This window comes from Sorex fumeus, unplaced genomic scaffold (assembly GCF_029834395.1).
Source record: "Sorex fumeus unplaced genomic scaffold, SorFum_2.1 ptg000063l, whole genome shotgun sequence".
Classification (NCBI taxonomy): domain Eukaryota; kingdom Metazoa; phylum Chordata; class Mammalia; order Eulipotyphla; family Soricidae; genus Sorex; species Sorex fumeus.
In genome coordinates this window covers 29,709,499-29,732,699 of record NW_026606120.1, presented here as the reverse complement: position 1 = coordinate 29,732,699, position 23,201 = coordinate 29,709,499, and the positions used below count along the sequence as shown (strand labels likewise).

Sequence of the window (23,201 nt, the reverse complement as noted above, 5' to 3'; positions counted from 1 at the left end):
AAAGTTTCTCCAGAAGCATCTTTTTTAAAAGAAACTTAGGCTTCAGCCAAATGACAAATAGGACAAATGCATAAGAGGACTATAAAGCATCCAACTCCACTGACCGCAGATGACTAACTTAACAATAGCCACAGAACTGTGAATTTAACCAAGAGGATTTTCAATCATTATGTTTTACAGTACTTTATTGTGCAGCTAAAGCTAACTGCTCTATGAACCTACCATTAGAATTTGATGCCCTATTGATTTAGTAAATAATTGCAAATTTTAAGAGAAATAAGAAATTAAAAACAAAATATTTCAACAAAAATGAACCAGTGGAATACAATACAGAGCCACAAATTAAAGTTACCAGAATATGGACAGCCAATTCACTTATTTCTGAGTTGGGGAGCCCACAACTGGTGGTAGTCAGGTCTTACTCCTGGCTTTGTGTACAGAGATGACTTCTGGTGAGGCTTGGGTGTATGGTATGGGGAATCAAGCTAGGCGCTTCACATGCAAGGAAGCATCCTTAACTGCTGTACTCTGTTGCACTCTTTCTCTCTGTCCCCACAATTTTACTATTTTTTTTAAATTTTTTTTTATTAGTGAAACACCATGAGTTACAGTTGTAGATTTACAATTTTTTGTGCTTGGGTTTGATTATACAATGATCAGATACCCATCCCTCCACCAGTGCCCATTTTCCACCACCATGGATAATATCCCCCCCACCCCCATTCCCCATCACCCCCTGCCTCTGTGGCAGGGCAATCCCCTGTGTTCTCTCTCTCCTTTTGGGTGTTGTGGTCTGAAAAAGAGGCATTGAGTGGCAAACATGTTCAGTCCATAGTCCACTTTCGACATGCATCTCCCCTCCTGGGAGGGTCCTCCAAACACCCTTTATTTGGTGTTCCCTTCTCTGTCTGAGCTGCCCTTTCCTCTAGAATGCCCGACTGGCCACTAAGCTATGGAGTAATCCTCCTGGTGCTGATCTCAGCTATTCTTGGGTATTAATCTCCTATTTTGTTACTTTATATCCCCCAGATGAATGCAATCTTTCTATGTCTATCCCTCTCTTTCTGACTCATTTCGCTTAGCATGATACGTTCCATGTTGTACCACTTGTATGTAAATTTCATGACTTCATCTTTTCTAAGAGCTACATAGTACTCCATTGTGTAGATGTACCAAAGTTTCTTTAACCAGTCATCTGTTCTTGGGCATTCAGGTTTCTTCCAGTTTCTGGCTATTGTAAAGAGTGCTGCAATGAACAAACAAGTGCAGATGTCACTTCGACTATACATTTTTGCCTCTCTGGGATATATTCCCAGGAGTGGTATTGCTGGGTCAAATGGGAGCTCAATTTCTAATTTTTTGAAAATCGTCCATACTGTTTTCCAGAAGGGCTGAACCAGTAGACATTCCCACCAACAGTGAAGGAGTGTCCCTTTCTCGCCACATCCACGCCAGCATCTGTTGCTTTTGTTCTTTTGAATGTGGGCCAGTCTCTGAGGTGTGAGATGGTATCTCATTGTGGTTTTGATCTGCATCTCCCATATGATTAATGATGTAGAGCATTTTCTCATGTGCTTTTTTGCCATTCAGATTTCTTCTTTGAAAAAGTTTCTGTTCATTTCATTGCCCTATTTTTGGATGGGGTTGGATGTTTTCTTCTTGTGGAGTTTAACCAGTATTTTGTATATCCGGGATATCAACCCCTTGTTGTATGGGTATTAGGTGAATATCCTTTCCATTCTGTAGACTGTCTTTGTATTTTGGTCACTGTTTCTTTGGAGGTGCAGAAGCTTCTTAGTTTAAGATAGTCCCATTTATCTATCTCTGTTTTCACTTGCTCGGCCAGTGGCGTGGCATCTTTGAAGATACCATTAGCTTCAATGTCATGGAGGGTTTTGCCAACTTTGCCTTCAATGTACCTTATGGTTTCTGGTCTGATGTTGAGGTCTTTAATCCATTTTGATCTTACTTTTGTACACGGTGTTAGGCAGAGTTCTGAGCCCATTTTTTGCATGTAGCCGTCCAGTGATGCCAGCACAATTTGTTAAAGAGGCTTTCCTTACTCCACTTCACATTACTTGCACCTTTATCAAAGATTAGATGATCATATGATTGAGGGGAGATGTCAGTGTATTCAACCCTGTTCCACTGGTCTGCAGTTCTGCCTTTGTTCCAGTACAATGCTGTTTTAATCATTACTGCTTTGTAGTAGAGTTTGAAGTTCGGGAGGTTGATTCCTCCCATTTTCTTTTTCCCAAGAATTGCTTTAGCTATTCGTGGGGGCTTATTGTTCCTTATAAATTTCAGGAGTGTTTGCTTCATTTCTTTGAAGAATGTCGTGGGTATCCTTATAGGGATTGCATTGAATTTATACAATGCTTTCGGTAGTATTGCCATTTTGACAATGTTAAGTCTCCTGACCCATGAGCAGGGGATATCTTTCCATTTCCTCATGTCCTCTTTTATTTCCTGAAGTCGCGTTTTGTAGTTTTCTTTGTACAGGTCCTTTACTTCCTTAGTTAAGCTGATTCCTAAGTACTTGATTTTCTGGGGCACAATTGTGAATGGGATTGTTTTTTTCATGTTGCTTTCTTCTCTCTCACTTTTTGCATATACGAATGCCATGGATTTTTGGGTATTGATTTTATAGCCTGCAACTTTACTATACGAGTCTATTGTTTCTAGGAGTTTTTTGGTGGAGGTTATAGGGTTCTCTAAGTAGAGTATCATATCATCTGCGAATAGTGAGAGCTTGATTTCTTCCTTTCCTACCTGAATGCCCTTAATATCTTTTTCTTGCTAATCGCTATTGCAAGTACTTCCAGTACTATATTTAACAGCAGTGGAGAGAGTGGGCATCCTTGTCTCGTCCCTGATCTTAGAGGGAAGGCTCTCAGTTTTTCCCCATTGAGGATGATGCTTGCTGTAGGCTTGTGGTAGATGGCTTTAATTATGTTGAGGAAGGTCCCCTCTATACCCATTTTGGCTAGGGTTTTCATCATAAAGCGGTGCTGGATCTTGTCAAATGCTTTCTCTGCATCTATTGATATAATCATATGCTTTTTAATCTTTTCTTTTGTTGATATATATGACATATATATCTATTATGTTCATTGATTTCCGAATATTGAACCATCCTTCATCCCTAGGATGAATGCTATTTGGTCATGGTGTATGATCTTTTTGATGAGTAGTTGGATTCTATTTGCTAGAAGTTTGTTGAGGATCTTTGCATCTGTGTTCATCAGAGATATCGGTCTGTAATTCTCTTTCTTTGTGGTATCTCTATGTGCTTTTGGTATCAGTGTGATACTTGCTTCGTAAAAACTGTTCGGAAGTGTGCTTGGTATTTCAATTTCGTGGAAAAGCTTAAAGAGGATTGGGAGTAAGTCCTCTTTAAAGATTTGGAAGAATTCACTAGTGAATCCATCCGGACCAGGACTTTTGTGCTTGGGGAGACTTTTTATTACCATTTCAATTTCCTTGATGGTGATTGGTCTGTTCAGGTATTCCAGGTCTTCTTGGTTCAGTCTTGGGAGTCTGTAGGAGTCTAGGAATTTATCCATTTCCTCGAGGTTTTGATGTTCCATGGCATAAAGTTTCTCAAAGTACTCCCTGAGGATCCTTTGAACTTCTGTAGTTTCTGTTGTAATGACCCCCTTTTCATTTCTGATTCGGTTTATTAGGGTTTTCTCTCTCCCTTTCTTTGTGAGTTTTGCTAGAGGCTTATCAATCTTGTTAATTTTCTCGAAGAACCAGCTCTTGGTTTCATTGATGTTTCGGATTGTTTTTTGGGTTTCCATCTCGTTAATCTCTGCTCTGAGTTTTATTATTTCCTTTCTCCTATTCGGGTTGTGCTCCTTTTTTTCGGTCCTTCTGCAAGCTCTTAAGCTGTGAGGTTAGGTTACTCATGTGTGCTCGCTCCTCCTTCCTGAGGAATGCTTGTAGAGCTATAAAATTACCTCTTAACACAGCTTTTGCTGTGTCCCATAAGTTTTGGTAACTCGTGTCCTCATTTTCATTCGTTTCTGGGAATCTTTTGATTTCCTCTTTGAGTTCCTTTCTAAGCCACTCGTTCTTCAGAAGAGCACTGTTTAATTTCCAGGTGTTTGATTTAGTTTTCTGTTTTTGTATGTGATTTACTTCTAATTTCAGCGCATTATGGTCTGAGAAGATTGTCGATACAATCTCTATCTTCTTAATTTTTTGGAGGCATGTTTTGTGGCTCAGCATGTGCTCTATCTTGGAGAATGTTCATGTACGGTTGAGAAGAATGTTTATTCAGCTTTTTGAGGATGAAGTGTCCTGTATATATCTACTAAGTCCCTTTCTTCCATTGTTTCCCTCAGATGAAGTATGTCCTTGCTAAGCTTGAGTCTGGTTGATCTATCAAGAGGTGACAAAGCAGTGTTGAAGTCTCCCACTAGAATTGTGTTGCTGTTGATGTCTTTTTCCAAATCTATGAGTAGTTGTTTTAAGTACTTTGCTGGTCTCTCATTAGGTGCATATACATTTATTATTGTAAGTTCTTCCTCTTGTAATGATCCTTTGATCAATAAGAAATGACCTTCACTGTCTCTTATGACCTTCCTCACTCTGAAATCGATGTGGTCTGATATTAGGATGGCTACCCCAGCTTTTTTCTGGGAGCTGTTTGCCTGTAGTATTGTTTTCCAGCCTTTGACTCTGAGTCTGTGTTTGCTTTGACTATTGAGATGTGTTTCTTGCAGGCATCAGAATGTTGGGTTCAATTTTCTAATCCATCCTGCCACTCTATGTCTTTTAATTGGTGCGTTTAGCCCATTGACATTGAGAGAGATTATTGTTATGGGATTTTGTCCCATTGTTCTGTTGAAATTTGGTGTATTTGAGGGGCCTTTCTTGCCTTAAAGTAGCCCATTTAGTTGTTCTTGTAACCATGGTTTTGAGTCTATGAAGTTCCTGAGCTGTTGTTTGTCTGTGAAACTGTGTGTTGTTCCTTCTATTATGGATGAGAGTCTCGCTGGGTAAAGTATTTTTGGGGAGGCATATATTTCATTGAGTTTTTTCACTATGTCCCACCACTGTTTTCGGGCCATAAGGGTTTCGTCAGAAAAATCAGCTGTGAATTTTAAGGATGCTCCTTTGTAAGAGATTTCTTTCTTCGATCTTGCTGCTTTCAGAATTTTGTCTCTGTCTAAGGTTTTGGTCATTTTGATCACAATGTGTCTTGGGGTATTTTTATTCGGATTTCTTCTAGCTGGTACCCTTCGGGCCTCCTGAATATGGTCACAAGTTTTCTTCAGCTCTGGAAACGTTGTAGCAATGATGTCTTTGACAGTTTCTTCTTCATCAAGGTTTTCTTCCTGTGCCTCTGGGACTCCAATAATTCTTATGTTACCCCGCTTGGCTTCATCACGATCTTCTCTTGCCTTCTGTTCCCGAATTGTGAATCTCTTTTCCATTTTCTGCTCTTTTCTGGAGAGTCTCTGAACTTCATCTTCGAGCTCACTGATTCTGTTCTCAGCAGCTGTTACTCTGCTGCTGAGGTCTTCCACTGAGTTTTTCAATTCGCTTACGAGATTTTTCAGGTCTGACATTTCTGATTGCATTTTCCTCATTTCTGCCTTCAAATCCTCTTGTCTTCTATTGGCATTGCTTTCCATTGTTTCTTTTAGTTCCCTACGCATCCTAAGTAGCTCCCTCCTGAATTCCTTGTCAGAGAGGTTGTCTAACACTGCAGTACTGTTGGTGCCATCTGGGCTAGACTCTTCAATAAGAAAGTTTGGTGGGCTTTTGCGTTGCTTTACCATTGTGAAAACTGTGGTTTAGTCCTTAACATTCACTCTCAATATTCTGCTTGATATGCAGTGTGAGTTAAGATAGGCTTATGAGTTATTGGCTACTGTGTTTGTAGTGACTGAGCTAAACTAGAGAAGTTTCCATCGAAGAAGGTAGCTTATGGTTCCTATGACATATGTAGTGGGAAAATATTACGCGGCCACGTTAGCGGCTGCGGCTCCTGAAAGAGTCCGTGGCACTGAGCGAGGAGTTGGGAACGTCGATGGAGCTAGCTGTGCATGCGCAGAGAGGGTCCCAGGCCCTTGGGGGCGGGCTGTACCTCGTTGGAATAGGAGCCGTTCGCTTGGTTACCCAGAGCTGGGCCTCCGTGCCTGTCCCACGTATACCAGGGGTAAAACCGGCTTTCTAGGAGGTGGTGCTAGCTGAACATGCGCACAGAGGGTCCCAGGCCCTTGGGGGCGGGCTGTACCTGGTTGGATTAGGAGCCGTTCGCTTGGTTGCCCAGAGCTGGGCCTCCGTGCCCATCCCACGCAGACCAGGGGTAAAACCGGCTTTCTAGGAGCTAGCTGGGCATCAATTTTACTATTTTTTAAGGAGAGCATGAAAAGCAGTTTTGAAGAATTACTCTTGGCTTTGTGTTCAGAGATCATTTCTAGGTACACTGAGGGGACTTTTTTCTGTGTTCTGTAGTGAAGCCAGGCCAGTCATATGCAAGGCAAATGCCATAGCAGATGTATTATTTCCCCAGCCCCTGTCAATTTATGACAAATAGGCTAAGAATATACAATGAGCAAAGGAAATTCTCTTCAACAAAAACTGTTGAGAAAATTGAACAGCTACATTTTAAAAAGTAACCAGATAAATATTTAACATCAAAAGAAAAAATAATTTTAAATGGATTGATGGCATGGATTAACTCCTAAACCATACATAAGAAAATATGTGTTACACACTAGATATTGATACATACTAGATATTGATTACAGATATTTGCAGTCTCAATTTTAATATCAAGGGCATCAAGAGTTAAAATAAGAGTGAAAGTAGTATTAAATCAAAATATGAAAAGGTTTTGTATGGTGAAAGAAACTACTACCAGAGCAAAAAGGCAGCCTAATAATTGGGAAAAGATATTTTATACATCATGTACTCTACAAACAGGTTTGTATATAATGCATGAAGGAATCACACAACTCAACTAAAACAACAAAATTCAACACAATGCAAAATGGACATTAATCTGCATAGACTCTTTTAAAAATAAAAAAAATATAGGAAGAAAGAAAACGAAAGATGGCAGTGTGAACATGCAAAAGTGCTCACTCCTTATCATCAGAAAAATGCAAATCAAAATCACATTGAGTTCTCACTGCATATTTGTGACAATGGCCCTTATCAAAAAAGCTCTGCAAGAGCCATAGAAAGGCCAGGGGTGGTCTATTATATCAAGGAGGCATGGGACCTCTGGCACCACAAGGACAAGACAAAAAAATTTTTTTTAAAGATCAGAACTAGGGGCTGGAGAGACAGCACAGCGGGTAGGGCATTTGCTTGCACGCGGCTGACCCGGGTTCGATTCCCAGCATCCCATATGGTCCCCTGAGCATCGCCATTCATTCATTGCACACAGCTGACCCAGATAAAATCCCTGGCATTCCATATAGTGCCCTGAGCACTGCCAGAAGTAATTCCTGAGTACCAAGTCAGATTACCCCTAAACATTGCCGGGGTGTCAGAACAATAACAACAAAAAACTGCATCTCTAATGATTATTAAAAACATTTACGGTGCACTGTGGACAGGAAAAGAGACCTTAATTCAGCACTAATCCATAGAAAATAGAAAGTTCAATGAGATGCCATTGCATATCTTATAATATGGATATTGTAATAATAATGATAAAAAGAAAGTTTAATATAGCTCAGTGATAGACTCTCACTTTGCATGTGAGGCCTGGGTTCAATCTCTGGCACCAAAAAATTAAATAAATAAACAAAATTAAAACTGAAAATTAAAAGAAGTCAAACAAGTGATGGTGAAGATAATGTAAGCTCCCCGTGACATATTCGATATGCCAAACACAGTAACAACAAAGTCTCCAATGGAGACGTTACTGGGTCCGCTCGAGCAAATCGAAGATAATAAATTACTGAAACAATATATTGATATGGGGATGTAAAATGGTGCTTTGGCATTTGTTATAACAATTATATAAAGCTACTGGAGTGGTAGCACAGTGGTAAGGCGTTTGCCTTGCACGCAGCCAACATGGCCGACTGGAGTTCGATTCATCCGCCCCTATCGGAGAGCCCGGCAAGCTACTGAGAGTATCTCGCCCGCACGGCAGAGCCTGGCAAGCTCCCCGTGATGTATTCGATATGCCAGACATAGTAACAACAAAGTCTCCAATGGAGACGTTACTGGGCCTGCTCGAGCAAATCGACGAACAACGGGAGGGCCTTTACCTTAACCTTTACCTTTACTGACCACCCAGCAAGTGTATCACTGTCACTGTCACTGTCCTCCTGTTGTTCATTGATTTGCTAGAGCGGGTCCAGTAATGTCTCCATTTTGAGAATTATTGTTACTGCGTTTGGCATATCGAATACATCATGGGTAGCTTGCCTGGCTTTGCCATGTGGGCGAGATACTCTCGGTACCTTGCTGGGTTCTCCAAGAGGGGCGGAGGAATAGAACCCGGCTTGACCCGGCTGGGTGCGTGCAAGGCAAACGCCCTACCACTGTGCTATTGCTCCAGCCCTGCAAGTGTATATGCTAGAGTATATATCCTAGAAAATTGAAGATTTAGTTGCAGATAACAACTTGTGCAAAAGCATTTGTATCAGCTGTAGCCATAACTCAAAACTCTAAACATTCATAACCTAAATTTCATAACAACATTTATCAGCTGATGAATGGATAGCTATATTTGGTATGATTTTACAGGATGCAGTATTTTTTAGCAAATATAGTGATAGCTACTTTTCTTAAAAGCATAAAGACAAAGCGCATGTTCAGTTTCCTAATTTACAATGTGTGTTCCCAAACCATTAATTATCTTCATGTGATTTATGATTTTTAGTGAAAATAAATTTGTACTGAAAAACACCACCTTGCACACAAACTTGACGTGGTTCATAAAATCATGATTTGCTTTTATACCCTCCTAATTTCAATTTTATTTTCAATAGGTTGGGTCTGGGGAGATGGTAGAGCAGAAAAAAGTTGTTTGCCTTGCATGCACTTGATCCAGTCTATGCCTGGCAATCTCTGTGGTCCTCAAGAACTGCCAGGAGTGACCCCTGATAGCAGAAGAAGAAGTAAACCTAAACTTTATCGGGTGTGACCCCCAAACAAACAAAAAGAAACAGTGACCATGAAATTGCTGATACTGAAATGTATCACATAGTAATATTCAAACAGAAATTGTCCAACAGAAAACTATAATTCAATCATTTAATAAACAAAATGAGCAAATACAATGACAAGAAGATCACTTTCTTCCCAAGCATACAAAAATACAAACTATACACACATTACGAAAGTCTATGCTGATCGCAACACTGAAAACATTTTATAATTATTAAGAAGACAAAAGATATTGACCTTTCATGAAACTTGCTTGTCAGTGAATGGTCACGGAGAGTACTATGCTAAGTGAAGTGAGTAAGAAAGAGAGGGACAGACATAGAATGATTGCACTCATATGTGGAATATAAAATAACACAACATGAGACTGACACCCAAGAAGAGTAAAGACAATGTCCAGGAATATTGCTCCATAGTTGGAAGCCTGCCTCATGTGCTGAGGGAGAAGGCAGCTGGACTAGAGAAGGGATCACTGAATCAATGATCATTGGCAGGGTCACTTGGGATGGGAGATGCGGGCTAAAAGTAGATAAAGGACCAAACGTGATGGCCTTTCAGTATCTGTATTGCAAACCATAATGCCCATAAGTAAAGAGAGAGTAAGAGGGAAATTGTCTGCCATAGAGGCAGGGGGATGGGTGGAGCATTGGAGGGGGTATATTGGGGAGATTGGTGGTGGAAAATGTACACTGGTGGAGGGATGGGTGTTCTATTACTGTATGAGAGAAACTCAAACAAGAAAGTTTTATAACTGTGCTGACAGTGATTCAATAAAAAAAAATGGAAAAAAAATGTTACTGACCTTTTTAAGAAGAGTAGTAGGCAAATATTTTCTCCCAGTCTGTGGAGTGCCTTTTTATTCTGGCAATGATTTATTTTGTGGTACAGAAATTTCTTATTTTGATAAAATTCAACTTGTTTAGTTTGCTACCATTTTCTTGTCCAATGTCAATAAGTCATTGAAGAAGCCTCTAGATTCAATGTCATGAAGGGTTCGTTCTATGTATAATTTATGAATTTGAGTCTCAATATTTAGGTATTTGAGCTATTTTTAATTGACTTTTATGCATAGTGGGACATATGCTATTTTTAATTGACTTTTATGCATAGTGTGACATAAGATTCATTTTTCTCATCTGGCTGTTTAGTTTTTTTCCTCAATACTTATTGAAAGGTGGTTAAATGTACCACTTCTTTATGTTCCCCAGATGAATGCAATCTTTCTGTGTCTATCCCGCTCTTTCTGACTCATTTCGCTTAACATGATACTTTCCATGTAGTACCACTTGTATGTAAACTTCATAACTTCATCTTTTCTAACAGCTACATAGTATTCCATTGTGTAAATGTACCAAAGTTTCTTTATCCAGTCATCTGTTCTTGGGCACTCAGGTTTTTTCCAGATTCTGGCTATTGTAAAGAGTGCTGCAATGAACAAACAATTGCAGATGTCACTTCGACTATACCTTTTTGCCTCTCTGGGATATATTCCCAGGAGTGCTATAGCTGGGTCAAATGGCAGATCAAATTCTAATTTTTTGAGAGTCGTCCATACTGTTTTCCAAAAGGGTTGGACCAGCCGGCATTCCCACCAGCAGTGAAGGAGGGTTAGACACAGAAAGATTGCATTCATCTGGGGAACATAAAGCAACAAAAAGGGAGAGTAACACCCAGGAATGGCTGAGATTAGTACCAGGAATTTTGCTCCATGAATGGAAGGCCAGCCACAGGCTCTAGATGAAAAGGAAGCTCAGATAGAGAAGAGAGTACCAAATGAAGGGTGTTGTGAGGGTCCTCCCAGGGTGGGAGAAGCATGCTAAAAGTAGTCGATAGACCAAACATGATTGCCACTCAAAGCCTCTCTTGCAAAACACGGTACCCAAAAGAAGAGAGAGAGAACAAGGGGGAATACCCTGCCACAGAGGCAGGATGGGACTGGGGGGGGGATGAGGGTGGGGAGGGGGATGCTGGGACCCATGGGGATGGATGACGGGCACTGGTGGAGGGATGGGCACTTGATCATTGTATAACTGAAACCCAAGCACAAAATTTGTAAGCCTATAACTGTACCTCATGGTTTTTCACTAATAAAAAAAGAAAAAAAAACAAACAATGGAAACATCAAACCAACCCTTGACAAAAAAAATAAATAAATAAATGTACCACTTCATGTTATTAACTCTTCTGTCAAAGATATATATATATATATATATATATATATATATATATATATATATACCTGATGACTGATCTTTGGGCTCTCAATTGCATTTTATTTATCTGCATCTGCCATTTTCCCAGTGCCACACTGTCTTTATCAATATAACTTCATAGTATGATTTAAAACTGGAGTGAGAAATGTTTCCATCTCTTTTATTGAAGGATGAAGAGTTATGCCATAAAAATTTCAACAGCACCATTTTTCATTTGTCTCTTTAAAATTTTTCATTTGTCTCTTTAATATGTCATGGGTATTTTCATAAGGACTCCATTGCTTTGGGTACGGTTCTCATTTTGACAAAATCAATTCTTCCATGATCAGGGAATATATTTCGATTTTTTGTGTCTTCTTTAATTACTTTTAGTAGTGATTCATAGTTTCTTTATATAAGTCTCATATGTCATTTCTTGTGTTAAGCTGATTCCTAGGGACTTTATTTTGTGGTCTGAAGAGGCTAACTGTGAAGCACTTAAACAACTTAACAAGAAAAATACTCCAATAAACTTCATCCAAAAATAGGGAGAAGAGATAAACAGATACTTCCTGAAGAAAGACATGCTGTTGGCCAGTGAGAATATAATTAAGAAAGAAAAAGTTCTGCATCAAGGGGGCCAGAGAGTACAGTGGATAAGGTATTGTCTTGCATAAGACCTATCCAAATTCAATCAGAGGCAGGGTGGGAGGGGGGGTGGGGGGGATATTATCCATGGTGGTGGAAAATGGGCACTGGTGGAGGGATGGGTATTTGATCATTGTATGACCGAAACCCAAGCACAAAGATTTGTAAATCTACAACTGTACCTCATGGTGCTTCACTAATAAAATAAAATTTAAAAAAAATAAGAAATCATAGGCTTTTACACCTGAGAATAAAATGACCCCACTGAGAAAAAAAAAGAGAATATGCCCTGTTGGGGGTATGATGCCCCCAGCAGATCGGTCTGTACCTGTGAGGCGAGTGCATCAGCAGCCTGATGGCACCGTCAGACTTTCAGATACCCCAAAATTGCTGCTGTGCCTTTGGGCAGACCCCAAAAGCTTGGGGCAAAGTTTACCAAGAAAGTAAACGGCCAAAAGTTAGGTATGTGGGAGACATACCCACAAACCACCCCTGGCCCAGCTATATAATTGGAGGCATGGCCTCTCTGGTTCCTGATCGAACTGATTAACGGCCATGATCCTAGAGACTCAGAAACAAATCTCGGAACCCAAAGGCTTTTGGCAGAAATGTGTCCTATTCCTGCAGTAGGTTACTGGTGCTGGGCCACTTCAGGTGGGAATAGGTTTTGTGCCTTGGCTGTTCCTCCTGGCAGCCTTGGCTGTTCTCCCTGGCGGCCCACCATCCTCCAGAGGCCACTGGACAGTAAGGTTTGGGCCTGCAGTGACGAGATACATGGGGCCTCACCAGACGGGGGTGAAACCGGCCCTTTCCCCCCATCCCAACGAGACCCCGAGTTGCCGCCTACGAACGGCCTCTCTGGCTCCTGATCAAGCTGGCTCCTGATCAAGTTGATTAATGGCTATGATCCCAGAGACTCAGAAACAAATCTCAAAACCCAGCAGCTTTTGGCAGAAATGCATCTGGACCATATAAAAGGTGGCTGCCACCTCAGAGCTTATAGGAAAGCCAGGTATGAGCTGGTGGTGACGGGGCAACTGTAGTCTCATGGGAAGGGGGATGGTACCGGCTCATTCTTCACGCCCTACCGAGGTCATGAGTTGCCCCCCACGAGTGGCTTTCCAGCACGGCCATGGCTCCAGAGGCAAAAGAACTTAGTCCAGAGTCTGGCCACTTGCGGCAGAAAAATTAATGAACCATGGGTTAAACTATGGCACCATGCCTCCCCGGGAGGGAAAGGGTGTTGCTCCCTTCCACCTCCCATCCCTCCCCGACCCCTCCCCGGCAGCAAGGTGGCTGCCGCCTCAGAGCTTATAGGAAAGCCAGGTGTGAGCCAGCGGTGACAGGCAACTGCAATCTCATGGGAAGGGTGGTGATAATGGCTCGTCCTTCACGCCCTACCGAGGTCACGAGTTGCCCCCAACGAGTGGCTCTCCGGCACAGCCATAAACCAGATGTACAGGAAACAATCTCGTAATTATCTGGCTCTTTGCAGAAATCCAAAATCGCAGCCATGTGATATTATATGATTCTCATAACCAGCTATAGAAAACAAAGTATTTCACAATGTCAGCAAGTCTTATTGTTTGGGGAGAAATTCTAAACAGTAATGGTGCATTTTTTTTGTTGAAATAATGAATGTAATCAATGCAGAGAAGAGTTAAATAGAAATCATCTGCCTCATAGGCATTGGAAGGGCTGGGAGGGGGGGTATATTGGGGTTCTTGGTGGTGAAAAATAAGTACTGGTGAAGGGAAAGGTGTTTGATCATTGTATGACCGAGACTTAAACCTGAAAGCTTAGTAACTTTTCCCACAGTGATTCAATAAATAAATATAAGAATAAAAAATAAATAAATAAAATTATGAAAAAAAAGTAATTTGGAGTTCATGCCCAAATTTTATCAGCTAATCAGTGGCTGAATGAATAGCAGTACTCCTACATTAAAAAAGAATATGCCCTGTTAAAGTTCTTTTCAACTTTGAGATTTTTCTTTCTATAATATTAGGTAAAGGTAAAGGTAAAGGCCCTCCCGTTGATCGTCGATTTGCTCAAGCGGGCCCAGTAACGTCTCCATTGGAGACTTTGTTGTTACTGTGTCTGGCATATCGAATACTCTCGGTAGCTTGCCGGGCTCTCCGAGAGGAGCAGAGGAATCGAACTCGGGTCGGCCATGTTGGCCGCGTGTAATGCGAACGCCCTACCCGCTGTGCTTCTATAATATTACTGATTATAAAAAAATGAATAATAGAAAATTCTGACTCTAGTCCTCAAAACTGTGCTCTTCCCCCATACTGCTTCATTGAGAGATACACACCATGATCCAACCAAAACTGAAGAATTACTCTTTTGGCTAGACTCATTAATGATCCATCATTCACAGTCATGAAGCAATTAACTTGTGATTCTGCTCACCTAATACTCATAAATCGCTCTATAATTTGTTTACAGAATCTCTATTCCCTATTTCAAACTCCCAATCTTCATGATTCAGACCAAAATATTTCACCCTTAAATAAGTTGCCTCTTGTGTTCTTCTCTGCTGTCTTCACTATCATCATCTTCACCAGATGTCAGAGTTTTGGTAAATAGTATAAAGAGGGACCTGGCATTGAGCCCTTCAGAGATATTTTAAGAACGTTAGGTCAACATGTAGAGCCTCAGATGGCTCCCAGGCCTCTGTGGTATACCTCTGTCATACTAGTTAGTACCATCTTCCATGTGCCCTCGTCTATTCCTCTAAGTCAGCGTTGCTAGTGTAGAAATCTTTAAATGGATCAAACTTAATTGCCACACTTTGGGCTTCGATACAAGGCTCTGCCTTGCTCTGGACTGCTGGCTTCTCCCACTTGATTCCCACCCACATTTTCATCAAAGTTTAGGTGTGCCTTAAAAGTAATATGTGGTTCAAATACAGAGAACTGCCCCCAGATGCTTACAACCCCCAACTTATTATTATTCTATAGTGGCAGCTTTTATTTTTCGTGTAAAGAGAAAACTATATTTAGTTTTTAAGGTAATAGAGCCTTAGTGTCATGGATGGGCAAAATCTTGCTTCACTGAAAAGCATTTTACAAAGGCTAGCAGCAGGCCAATGGCCTACAGACCATTTTAAACAAAGACTAGTAGTGATATTCCAAGAAATTCTCACTCTGGACCAGGCAGCAGGGATGACACAACTGAAGCAAAATGCATCTTCTTTACCATTTATTTAAATGAAGTAAATTGTTGTGTCTTTTTGAAACATTGGAACACTGCAAAAGCACTAATGAAGAGATTCTGTTCTTGTAATAGAATTAAAATAACTAATAAAAATGGGTTGGAGTGATAGCACAGCAGTAAGGCATTTGCCTTGTGCGCAGCCAGCCCAGCCGAGCTGGGTTCGATTCCTCCTCCCCTCTCAGAGAGCCCAGCAAGCTACCGAGAGTATCTCACCCGCACACCGAAGCCTGGCAAGCTACCCATGACATATTAAATATGCCAAACACAGTAACAACAAGTCTCAAAATGGAGACGTCACTGGACCTGCTCGAGCAAATCGATGAACAATGGGAGGACAGTTTTGTCTGTTTGACAGATTAAAAAACAAAGAATACCATGATTTATCTAAAAACATTTGGGGATAATATTTTTAAATAAATGAGATGGGGGGCAGAGAGATAGTGCAGTGAATAAGATATTTGCCTTGTACACAGCAGACCTAAGTTCAGTCTCTGGCCTGTCAGGGACCCTGCAACGCTGTCAGGAGTGATCCCTAAACACAGAGCCAAGGAGCAAGCTCTGAGCACCACTGGGTGTGACAGAAAGAAAGAAAGAAAGAAAGAAAGAAAGAAAGAAAGAAAGAAAGAAAGAGAGAGAGAGAGAGAGAGAGAGAGGGAGGGAAGGAGGGAGGGAGGGAGGGAGGGAGGAAGGGAAGGAAGGAAGGAAGGAAGGAAGGAAGGAAGGAAGGAAGAGAGGGAGGGAGGGAGGGAGGGAGGGAGGGAGGGAGGAAGGAAGGAAGGAAGGAAGCACAATTACAATTAGATGTGGCTTCAAAATCAAAACAAATGAACAAACAAACAAAAATCACCTTTAGTAGCTATGTCAGACATAAAAGAAGTGAGTAGCTCTTTCATACATAAAGATTTGTGATGCATCTCAATTTTTGCTTAAAGGATATAACTTCATATTTTATATATCTCCAGAGATTTCAGCATATTTTTGCATTCCATTTTATGAATGACATGGAAAGCTTATTTTCCTTTTTTATGTATCATATACACATATATACATATGTATACAGTGTAGCAGTGAAATAAAGGTAGATACACTTTGGTGGGTGCTAAAGGATCTTTGCACACAAGAGGGAAATGTGGAGTCCCAATGTGAGAGAAATACTGTACATCACATGCTGTATTCTCTGAGATTCAGAAAAAATGACAACTTGGCCTCTCCGAGAGAACTGGGACTTCTGATCCTTCTAGCTATTATAGCCCCAGTGGGTGCCTTACCCTATCTCAGAGTTAACATCTCTGACCCTCTCTCAAGACCAAGATTCAGGATTCTATATGTGGTTCTATAATTTACAGATGATATCAGTTTCTATAACCAAAATAACATGCCTAATATTAGCTCAGTGAAGAAATTCTATTAGAACTGAATTTCTGAAAACAAATAAGAATAAATACACAAGCCATCATAACATATGAGACAGAGCAAAAATAATACTAAAAGGAAAAATTTTAACAATGAAGTTTTACATTTACAAAGAAAACAAAAAGAAAATTAAGTTCAAGTAAATAATCTACCTTACCATGTTAAGGAATTAGGAGAAAAATGTTAAACTTAAAGTCATCAGAAAGAATGAATTTTTAAACTCACATGATGTCCCAAGACTGAATTAAAAACAAGTAAACAAACAAACAAACAGAAAGCCTTAACAGGCTAATACAATAATACTATTGAAAAATAAATCATAAGTCTCTCCAAAACAAGTTTGTGTGCAAATGGATTTAAGGGTAAATTCTACTTTAAATAAAACCCCATCTTTAAAATACAAGATCATGTGGGGGGCCAAGGAGATGACTTTGAGACCCAAATTTGATTCCCAGCACTACAAGGTCATCTAGCACTGCGAGAAGCAAAACAAGCAAACAAAATCAAAGCCCCGAAGATATGTTTTCTATCTTTCTTAAGATCTTTAGGAAATCTGAACAGGAATTCTTCCAACTACTTTATGTGAGGAAAACACCAAAAGACAAAAACCAAAAGCAGTAAAAACTAAAAAGAAAAAAAATAGAAAAGAAGAGAGAGAGAGAGAGAAACTGAACATCAATATGCGTATAAAAACCTAGATGCAAAGATTTTCAATAAAATGTCAATGAGCTGAATTCAACAATACATTAATATTATCATATACCATAAACAAGTGGTATTTATTTTTGGGATATTAAACCATATCAAAAAGAAATTTTTTTAAAAAATCACATGATGACATAAATAGATGTAATTTATGATCAAAGCATAATGAAGTGGAAGGTATTCCTCAATATGGCAAATGCCATATATAGCAAACTCAGTAAATATCACACTTATTTAAAAACAAAATGCTTTTCCTAAGAAACAACAAATCAACTGTGTGCATTCTTCCCACTATTATGAAATACAGTAGTCAAAAGTTTCAGTCAAAACAGTTAGCTAAGAAAAAAAAAGTAAAGGAGATTTAACTTTAAAAAGTAAAGTTCAAAAAGTAGTTAAGTATCACATTTTATAAATAACATGACAATATGTTAAGAAATTCCTGACAGTCACCATAATACTAGTAGAAAAAAAAAAGTTTCAGGGAAAAAATCTGTATAATTCTAAATGTTGCATTTATAGAGTAAAATAAGAAACTAAAAGAGAAACCAAAATCTATATCTCATTTACTATACCATCAAAAATAAGTATTTAATAGTAAGTTAACAAATAAGGTTAAAGATATACATAGTAAACTACAAGTTACCATAAAAAAGGGAAGCTACAAGGAAATGGAAAAAGACTACATGTTCATGGTTTGAAAGAACTGTCATTGTTAAAATGACCATTTTACCCAAAGCAATAAATACATTTAACATAGAATAGACACTGATCAATTTGTGTGAAGCCACAGAAACTCCAATGAGCCAAAGAAATTATGTGGAGAAATAAGATGAAGGGCACTGCATTCCCTAACTGTGCATATAAAAAGCAAGAGTATCAAATCAGTTTAGTACTGGAACAAAGGTGGATTCTCAGACCAATGGAAAGTTAACTTATAGCAAAGAAGGAACAAAACTGTCTCAATAAATTATTTCTGGAAAACTGGGTTAGCCACAGGCAAAAGAATCACAAAAGTTAACTCAAAATGCATCATATAACTAAACGCTCGACCCACATTTTAAAAATACATCAAAGAAAGCACAGGCAGAAAAGTGCATAATAATGACTTCAGTGGGGAGTTTAATGACTTAATACAAAAGTAAAAGCAATGAATGGGATTAGATCAAAGTAGCTCTGAGTCACAAGGTGAGGAACAGATGGAGAATGACTGCATTCATTTGTGGTATATAAAAATAATATATAGTAGAAGACTAATATCCATGTCCAGGGAAAACAGGGGCTAGGAGGACTGGTCAATGGTTGGAACTAACCACAAGTGTGTGGGGGGCTGAGGGCAGGTAAGGTAGAGAAGAGACTAGTATGACAGAAATAGCAGGAAATGATCACGCTGGACAAAATCTGAATGATAAAACTAGGTGAAGGGATATTCTTGATAACTTTCAGTACCAATACTGCAAATCACAATGCCCATGAGGAGAGAGGGATAGAAGGAGAGAGAGAAGAAAAAGCCAGAGAGTGAAAAGTCCCTCCCATAGAGGCAGGCAGGAGGTGGGGGGTGATAGAAGGGAGCCTGGGGACACTGGTGCTGGGAAATGTATACTGGTGGAGAAATGGGTGTAGGAATACTGTATGACTGAAATCTAATCATAAACAGCTTTGTAAGAGTGATTCAATAAGTAAAAAATTTAAAAGTAGCTCTGTACAATAAAAGCTAAATGGTAGAGAAAATATGCATATCTGGGACTGGCGTGACCATATAGTGGGTAGGGTACTTGCCTTGTACTCGTGACACTCAGGTTTGACACCCAGCATTCAATATGGACCCCAAGCACTAGCAGTAGTTATTCCTGATTGCAAATCCAGGAGTTAACATTAAGCACCGCCAGTCTGGCCAATAAAGAACCAAATAAACAAAAAATATGCACATCTAGGAAAAAAGATAATATCCAAGATAAGTTGAAAACTGAAAAAAAACCAATAACAAAAAAGTTTACCAGTAAAATGGCGAGAAGTGTTACACAGTCGCTTCTTCAAACAAGATATACAGAAGGCAAATAGGTACCTGACAAATGTGTATTATCAATGATTATCGGGAAAACGAAAGTTAAAATGCCAAAAAGACATGTCATAACAGTGAGACTAAACTATGTGAAAAATATTGGAAACATGTAATGAGAAGATTTAGAAAAAAAGGAGCCCTCATTTACTTTTGGTGGAGATGAAAAAATGATTTCAGTCTTTATGAAAATCAGTATGGAGATTTTCCCCCAAAATTAAAAATAGAATTAACATGAGATTCAGCAATTTCACTCCTAGTTATCTATTCCAAGAATATAAACCATTCATTGAAATTATGTATGCACAGCAATTTTCATTACAGCACTATAGAAAATAACAAAAATCTGAAAACCACTCAAGTGCTCAATGGCAGATGAATAGAGAAGTTACAGTATGGGGTTGTGATGTTCAAAAGATATTTGCATGAAAAACACTAACAGTATTGCAAATCCTGGTACCTCAATAAAAGTAAGTTTAAAAATCAGCCTGTCAAGGAGACAGGCCTAGCGAGATATCTATTAGGGTTGTGGAGGTGGGGGTGGCCTTCAATGGACTCTTCAGTAGACTGTTGTTTTGGCCAGTATCCCATTCTGTACAAGGTTTTCAATATCTTTTGTGTTTTCAATATTCTGTTGTGAAATTATAAAATTGTTTTGTCTTGGTGTCATACCGAGGTTAGAGAGAGACTATCTGTGGTATTAAGATAGAACCCATCTTGGTCACATGCAGAGAAGTTTTCTTACTCACTGTACTAAGTTTTTTTTTTCTTCATGTTTAGCTTGTGCTTATTTTACCCTTTGGAAGGGGTATCAGGTGATGATAAGAAAATCCACTTTTCCAGCTCTTGATTTGTTACTTAATCTGCTACCGAAATTTGAAAACCTGTATATGTAAATAATCTAGTAACTCCTTACCTGTCAGTCAGGCTACAGATGTCTATTTGCAGGTCATGGAAACTGCCCAGCTTCTCCTGCTGCACTGCGATGAGATCCACCTCCTTGTGGCTAACAGAGATGAGCCGCATGCAGCCCTGAAATCCAGGATTTCTGCATCCAGAGCCAGAGTTGCTATCAGGACAGCCTAAAAGGGCAAGCAGACACACACACACAAACACACACACACACACACACACCACAAAAAAAAAAAAGTTACACCACAGTGTTTATTGTAGAAACTACCCCTGGGAATTACACTCCTCTTCCCTTTGGAGCAGGACAGAGTGCTAGGAAGTTGACAGGAACAAGAGTTTCTGGTATTGGTAACAAGAAAAATACAAACTAAGGCCAAATTTATGGAATGACCAGAAGAAGGTAAGGGGTAAAAGTATAGAGTTAGTGAAAATCTGTTTTAAGCAGAACTTGGTTTTCTTTTTAAAAGCATAGGTTTCCGTGCCCATGCTCCAGACAGTTCCTCGCACCCAGATCCACCCAGCCTGTCTGACCCATGCCATCCTCCAGTGCTTCCTGCATCCACCCCATGTGCCAGGTGAGTGACCAGTCGCCGGTGGCCATTCCCCCACTTATGCTGCAGTCAGCCTCTCAGACCAGGATACCACCTACAGCCTGGCAGGGGGCATGGCCTCTGTGGCAGGGGGTGTGGCCTTTACAGTAGGAGGTGTGACCTTGGGGTGGGGCCAGTAATCTTCCCCATTCCTGGCACCCTGGAGTCACATCCCACTCTTCATTACTTAATTCCATGAAGAACATCCTAGCTATTTCAAATACAATTGGCCAAAAGTCCACTAGTCTATTACAATTTCACCAAAACACCAGTGAACATAAGAAGCCACACAAGCTCATTCTAATAAAAGATCACAGGTTCACCAGAGGCCTCACATATAGAGGAGCACCTGAGAGGAAGGACTTATAGAAGGTGGAAAACATGACCACCATCAAGTGAGCTCATCCAGAATACTTTCTCGCAGCAAGAGGAAATAATGATAGTGAACTAGAAGGTCCCACCTCCATATAACCACGACAATATAAAGAAGCAGCTCAAATTCCCACAGGAGGAAAGGATTAAGAGAAGAGTCCAGAAGCCTCAGCAGGCGTTACCCACAAATACAATCTCTCCGGTAAGGGATTTAGAGATGAAATTTTGAAGATGTTCAATGAACTCAAGGAAATGGAAAAGGCATACAGTAAGTTAAAGGAGGACATGAAAGAAAGAGTGGAATGACAGACAAGAAAATACAGGAAGAAATGAGAGCAGAAATTAGAAAGCTACAAACAGAAGTGTCACTAATAAAGGATTCAGTAGATGAAATAAAAAGTCAGTGGGTGCCCTCAAACATAGGATGGCTACAGCCGAAGACAAAATCAGTGAGCTTGAAGATGAGCTACAGAAAGCTTACAGGCAACAATAAATAATGGGGAAAAAAAACCTCAAAATAGCTCTGGGGTGAATCAGAGACCTAGGGGGTGAATCAAAGAGAAACAACATTAGAATAATTAGAGAACCAGAAGGACTGGGAGGCAACCCCAATGAAAAAGCCACAGTTAAAGATGTCATTGCTGGAAAGTTCCCAAAGCTGGAGAATGCAGGCATCCAGATCCTAGGACCCGGAGGGTGCCAGCTAAAAGAGACCCAAATAAAAAGACTCCAAGACATATCATAGTCAGAATGATGGATGCCACGGATAGAAACACAATACTGCAAGCAGCAAGGTCAAAGAAGAAAATCACATACAAAGGAGCATCCCTTAGATTTACAGCAGCCTTATCAGAGGAACCTTTCTAAGCCCAAAGACAATGGTGAGATGTAGTGAAAAAAACTCAATGAAATGAACGCCTCACCAAGAATACTATATTCGGCTAAACTCTCACTCAAGCTTGAAGGAACAATACACTATTTCATGAATAAAAAACAGCTCAGGAACTTCAGACTCAAAACTAACGTTAAAAGAACTAAATGAGCTACTGTAACACAAGAAAAAAATCCTACAAGCACAAAAAAACTCTACAGAAAGATGGCACAAATCCCCATGGCAATAATCTCTCTCATTATCAGTGGTCTAAATGCACTAATTAAGAGACACAAAGTGACAAAAATGGGTTCAGAAACTGAACCCAACATTCTGCTACCTATAAGAAACACATCTGAACAGTCAGAGCAAACACAGACTCAATGGTCAAAGGATGGAAAACAATCCTGCGAGCAAAGAATTCCCTCAAAAAAGTTGTGGTGGCCATCCAAGTATGTAACCTCATGGATTGCAGGTTGAAAAAGACTAGAAGAGACAGTGAAGTCTATTTTTAATAAACAATGGATATGTACAGCAGGAAGAAATCACAGTCCTAAACGAATACACACCTAATGAGGGACCAGCGAAATACTTAAAACAGCTGCCAACAGTTTTAAGTAAAACATTGCTAGCAACAAATAGTTGTTGGAGACTTCAACACCGCCTTGTCACCTCTGGATAGAGCAACAAGATTAACACTCAGCAAAGAAACATTGGCTTTGAAGAAAGAGATAGAAGAGAGAAGGTCTACACAGGACTTTGCATCGTCCCCAAAATGAATACACGTTCTTTCCAGTGCACACGGAACATTTTATAGAATAGAGCACGTGCTGTGTCACAAAACACACCTCAAGAAAATCAGAAAGATAGACATCATATAACTATCCTTTCAGACCACAATGCACTGAAGATAGAACTTAATCATGCACAGACACAGAGAACCAAATCACCTGGAAATTAAACAACTCAATGCTGAACAATGAGTGGATCAGAAAGGTAATTAAGGAAGAAATTAAAAGCATAAAGAATGACATTACCATGATACTGAACTCAAACTAATGAGCAGGTTT

At 39.8% G+C, this 23,201-nt stretch overlaps 1 pseudogene; it reads right to left on the bottom strand.

Annotated features, from left to right (window-relative positions):
- LOC130034978 (contactin-associated protein-like 3) overlaps positions 1-23,201 on the bottom strand; it is a 156,003-nt pseudogene that overhangs the window by 77,317 nt on the left and 55,485 nt on the right.